The sequence below is a fragment of the Acipenser ruthenus genome, chromosome 6, assembly GCF_902713425.1.
Source record: "Acipenser ruthenus chromosome 6, fAciRut3.2 maternal haplotype, whole genome shotgun sequence".
Classification (NCBI taxonomy): Eukaryota; Metazoa; Chordata; class Actinopteri; order Acipenseriformes; family Acipenseridae; genus Acipenser; species Acipenser ruthenus.
Genome location: NC_081194.1, coordinates 6,137,111 through 6,143,306, shown reverse-complemented (window position 1 = coordinate 6,143,306; position 6,196 = coordinate 6,137,111).

Below are 6,196 nucleotides of genomic sequence, written 5' to 3'. Positions count from 1 at the left end.
TGGGCCAATTACTTGCCACTACAGTTTATGTACAACAATTTCAGTTGGGCTAGTTGGGCTTCTTACAGAGTTAAAGGGGAAACCTTCAGACTGGCACTGGTTGACACAAGACAGGAAACCCTGGCATCTGGTATGTACTGTACAATATTAATCAAATGAAAGAGGGAGAGGGGTTATAAACATAAGTAAATACCATTTGAATTACTACTTGTTTTAAAAGTGACATATACTATTTTAATTAACAGAATTAAAGTAATAATCACTGGTACTACAGTGTATGTTAAGTGTACTATCTTGTTGAGGGTTACCACTGCTGAAATGTTGTTTCTAAACAGTTTAGCATTCAGCCATTGTATGACGTCTTAGGTTTCAGTGAAATTACACCCCTAAAAGTAGCTGTGTAAGACTTTTGTAATTGTAAACATTCTTATGTTCTTAAACGAGAGGAGGCCATTCGGCCCATCTTGCTCATTTGGTTGTTAGTAGCTTATTGATCCCAGAATCTCATCAAGCAGCTTCTTGAAGGATCCCAGGGTGTCAGCTTCAACAACATTACTGGGGTGTTGGTTCCAGACTCCCACAATTCTCTGTGCAAAAAAGTACCTCCACTTGCAGGATGTCAGCACAACACAAGGCTGCTTCAAAACTTGAGAAAAATAAACGGTTTAATCCTTTGCTACCTTTCTGTTTTCTATACTATTTGATATTTGAACTGTCCAAGAATGTTGTCTTCATCGAAAAAGAGACCTAGCTCTGACTCTTCTACTCCTTAAAGGGGAAAAAAGTAAACCAGATCTGGACCTGTCCGCCATTAGTGAGGCCTGCATGTCACACCCTCGCAAATACTTGGAACACTTGTTTTCTCAGGTTGAAAATACAGCGATTGAGACTGCTGCTGCAATGGCCGCTTTGCATACTTATTTCTCTCATTTTCTCAGGAATTTAAGACTCTTAAATCTGATTTTGCTACTGTAGCAGGTAGGACTACTGCTAACTGTTTAATTGTGTTAATTGTATCCAATGTACCACCTTATAAAAGCTGTGTTCATTGTTGCTCTTGTTTCTGATAAGGACTGCCAGCATATGTCACGTTTGTTAATTCCTCCAGAGAAGGTAAGCCTCACACCGTTTGCATTTCGCCCCAGTGTGATGGCAACAAGAGGGCTATAGCGACTCATGAGACCAAGATTGACCGGCTTGTTAAATTGATATTCTTGTTATCGTGAAGCAGATTTACAATAGTCTACTGTGAAGAAGAGTCCTGAAATAATATATACATTAATTAGTAACAAGCTTAATTGTGTCTGAATGATTTAATGGCTCAAATTGCTATGAAACGGGCATCTTATTTCCATCCTTGAATTGTTGAATGCTTTACAGATATGGTTGACCGATGACAAGGGTGTTCAGACTACATTTTTCATTTTTTTCTTTTTGAATGGTGTTGCAGTCTGCCGCAGAACACTGCACCATGCTGTCTACTAGCTATACTTTGATTTGTATTTTAAAAAGCGACTTCTTATACACTTTTACAGATGTTTTAAAATGCACTGATTACTGTTACTATAGACTCATCTGTTTATTTGGAACCACTGAGCAACGATCATCGCGGATGTGACATCACACTAAAGAAGCGCATTTCAACTTAAACTCGATTTAATTTCTTCAGTTTAATCTTGGCAGGGTTGCCAACAGGCTACAGAATTTACAGACACTAAGCCAGGTCAAGTTTTTTAACCCGCCTCTCTAACCGCAAAGTAATTGATTTTATTGAACATGTAACATAAGTGTAAATTGCGTGAGCAGTCGCTAAAGCAATGTCTTTGTTTTGCTAACTATTACTAAAAGCACACACCTGTCTGGATGCGGGAATTACTTCCTGTGAGGATCGTTTCCATCAGTCTGACCTATCCAGCTTGCTGATTTGCTGTATTTGTCTGATTGAGGCGAGACTGTGCGAAGCAGAAATAAGTATTGCATTAATAGAAACTTAACCCCAAGGTTAAACAAGAAAGAGTGCGGGTGAGGCATAATTATATATACTGACGGAAGTGCACTATTTTGATATGTATTGTTTACCACATAACATTTCAAGCAATATGATTTTAATACATGTTATGATGCTCTCCAGATAGAATTGCCACCACAATTAAACACATTCATTGAAGCCACTCACGCAATTCACACCCACTTGTTCGATTTAACATCAATTAATTTGTGGTTTAGTGGCAAGTTAAAAACACTGACCTGCCTTAAAGTGTCTGTAGATTCTGGCAACAATCTTGGCTCTGTTGATGACCCCTTCATTTTATGGGATTCAGTTAAAGGATTTATCAGAGACAATTCCATTCCAGTCGTACCTTAGTAAATCATGTCTCAGTAAAATCTCTGAACTGGGAACTAAATTGGCATTTTTAGATGAGCAACTTCTGTCAGATGTGCAGACACTTCATTTGCTGGATGAAGAGGAGGATTCAGAAGCTGTAGTGAATGTCATCACGAGGCTCAGTAGTGACGACAGGCAGGCAAATGTTCATGATACTGTTTGAATTAATGGCAAAATTAGAGGAATGGACTGATAAGGAAAATACCTTAGACATTATCACCAGCCTGACCGGTGAGGCCTTACCCTACCTCTGGTTTATTGATGTAGCTCATGGTGACAACTATGAAAGTGTGTTGACTGTTTTGTGGGAGATGGGCCCTGCGCCGACCACAGGAAGGGAAACGGAGTGAGTGTGAGTGATGGGATGAGGGAGCAGGCCAAAGTACGGTAAAAGCAGGCCTCTATGACGGGACATCGCCATGAGAGGTGTACCAGGCCAAATTCAAGATTGCGGTGCTCAACAATGCCTGGAGCATGACAGAGAAAGCTGGCCAGCTAGTGACAGCCTTGGAGGGGAAAGTGCTGCAGATGCTGCTAGACCTGGGCCCAGACGAGCTGGACAGTTCTCGCCAGAGCCCTGGACTGCCGCTTTGGGAGGGTAGAGCCTGCTGTCGGCCTGCGCCAATGCCTGACCACACGAACCAGAGGCTCCAGAGAGAAGCTGGATGTGCTTGCAGCAGATGTCCTGTACTTGACCCAGCAGGGATATCCCGACTACCCGCCAGCCACGCAAGGGGACTTGGCCATGGACCCCAGGATTGAGGGGATCCCCTGCACCGCCCTAGTGGACACCGGCTCCACGGTGACCCTGGTCTGCCCCGATGTGCTCCCAGAAGGGGTCGGCTGGAACCCACAACTGCCCAACTCCACACAGTCACCGGGGAGCTGACACTTATGAAAAGGGGGGGGGGTCAATCTGGCCATACAAGTGGCTGGACAGACAGTAGATGACCCTGTCTGGGTAGCAGTTGTTCAGGACCCCTGCATACTGGGTCTGGACTTCCTGCGCTACACAGGTGGGCAACTGGACCTCCGAACCAGGACATTGCACTTATAAGGGGGCCCGGCCCTGGCGTACCCAGAGGGGCCAGCCTTTCTACCGGGGCAGCTGGGCCATGAGCGGGACCCCTTTGCTCATCAGGGCCAGACCGCTAAAAGAGGGGAGCCAATGAGCAAGCCATAACTACCGTTACACTGCCATGGCCCACACCACTACACGCTGGGCTGGGGGACCTCAGCCCTTCCGAATCCCACCTCAGCGTGCAGGCCGGGCTGGGGAACCTCAACCCTCTCCCGAGCCCCACCACACCAGCGCACACTGACCCCGTCGCCTACCCCCGCCCCCACAGACAACGCAGTCATCCGACGGGCCCAGCGCCGGAGACTTCGACCCCCGCAGCCCTCCATCCTCAGGGACGGGGGCCCTCCTCTTCCAAGCCCCCATCAATAGCGAAGACGACCGCACCAGCCCCTACCTTGTCTGCCCCAGTCCCAGGTCCTATGGAGGACCACACTGTTGCCACGGTGATCGCAGTCTGGCACCAGAATAGAGAGGGGCTTTGCCCGCAGCAACAGGCGCAGCTGTGGGAGCTGTTACTGACCTACCACCATAGCTTTGCTACCAACCCTGAAGACGTTGTCTGGACACACATGGTCCAACAATAGATGCAAGGGAGGCCTGGCCCATTAAGCTGAAGGAAATGAGGGAGGCCAGAATCATTGAGCCCTCAGACAGCCCCTGGACATCCCAGTGGTCATGGTTCAGAAGAAAGATGAAAAGTGGTGCTTCTGTGTCGACTACAGGCGCCTGAGTGATGTCACGGAGAAGTACTCCTACCCCGTCCCCCGCATCGATGAGTCCCTGGATCTGGTGGCTGGGTTGAAGTGGTTCTCCTCCCTTGACTTAAGGAGTGGCTACTGGCAGGTGGCCCTGTCCCCGGCTGCCCGACTCAAGATTGACTTCTCCACTGGCCGCGGGCTCTGGCAGTTCACCGTGATGCCGTTCGGACTTTGCAATGCCCCTGCAACATTCAAGCAGCTCATGGAAAAGGTGCTGGTCAGCATGCCCCCTACACAGTGCCTGGTGTACTTGGACGGCCTGCTGGTCCATGGGAGGGCCTTCCAGGCGGCCCTGCGCTCCTTGCGAGAAGTGCTCCGACGAGTCACAGAGGCAGGACTGAAGCTACACCCTGAAAAGTATCAGTTCTTGCGCAAGGTTACCTTCCTGGCATCAGTACGGAGCCCTGGACTGGCCTACCCCCATCAGTCCCTGCCAGCCGAGAGGCTTCCTTCGACTCGCGTCTTACTATAGGAGGTTTGTGCAGGGCTGTCCTCAGGAAGTACAGAGCAGTGCTGTGCGCTGGTGCCAGTGGAGAGGACGAAGTGGAGGAGGCACCAGGAGGCTGACCCAGGTCTTTGTCCTGTGCTGCAGTGGCTGGAGGACCAGTGGAGACCACCCTGGGAAGAGGTAGCGAGACACTTTACAGCCACACAGGGGCTGTGGTCGCAGTGTACGGGGCTGGGTTTGAAGGATGGCGTCCTCCAACAGCAGTGGAATGAGCCAGCAACAGGGGGGTCACCTATATACACCTGTATTCCTCAAAATCATTATGGATGCAACAGAAATACCCAAAGAAGAATATCAGTGACCAAGAAACACATTAAAGTAACCAGCTAGAAAGACACATCAATTAAAATAAGCAGTTTTATTTTGTAATCAATTTTACACTTCAATGAATCAAAAAGTCTAATAATCAACAATCTTCATAAATAATTTAATTATTTTCTTTAAAAAAAACAAAACAATTGTTTCATTTTTATGTTTTAACAGCTATAAATTAAAGTGTTTTTTGTTGTTTTTTTTAAACAAGAAACAAGTATATGGAAGAGATAATTACAGGACCATGTATTTCTGGGATGCTATTGATAAGAAGATAAACATATGCTAACACTTCCAAATGCAAGTATATATCTAAATAATACTTTACAGTTTTAAGAGTTTTCTGAAAACAAAGCATGAATACAAAATCACGTTAATGTCTTAAACCATGTATGAATATCTTTGATGTTAATTTTGTTAGGTAATGGTTTTAACCTTACAGGCAGGCAGCCCTTTATTTTCAGTATTAAACATTTCACACTAAAAACACATACAAAAAAATCTCACTCGTTAGAAGGAATATTATAGTGCTCCAGCATTAATGTATGGCCACTGTAAACCACATATTACAGTATCGGTACTCCACTGTACTGCCATGATTAGCTGCCCTACTCATTTTAATGCACTCTCTTTTTAACACATTGTGAAAGGATATTGAAAGCACATTCTCCTTTTCTTTCATGCATATCGATTAATCATTAAAGATTGATGACAATATGGATGATTACTAATGGAAATAATAAAAATAAACAATGCTGAGTCATGCTTACTGTGGAAGTTCCACTGAAATATAAAACATTGCATTCAGCCTTGGTCCTACCTTTCAGCAATGCTGATCAGTTTCTCTACTAAATAGTTCAGCATACATGGTCTGAATTGTATATTCCAATGGAAACAAAGTTCTCATTAGCTCCTGAAGAGGTGGCAGTGCTCTTTTGTCTTAAGGAAGGTGTGTTCAATAAATAAACAAAGGCATTAAATACACTTCACAGCAGTGTGGAGTAGTGGTTAGGGCTCTGGACTCTTGCCCGGAGGGTCGTGGGTTCAATCCCCAGTGGGGGACACTGCTGTTGTACCCTTGAGCAAGGTACTTTATCTAGATTGCTCCTGTAAAAACCCAACTGTATAAATGGGTAATTGTATGTAAAAAT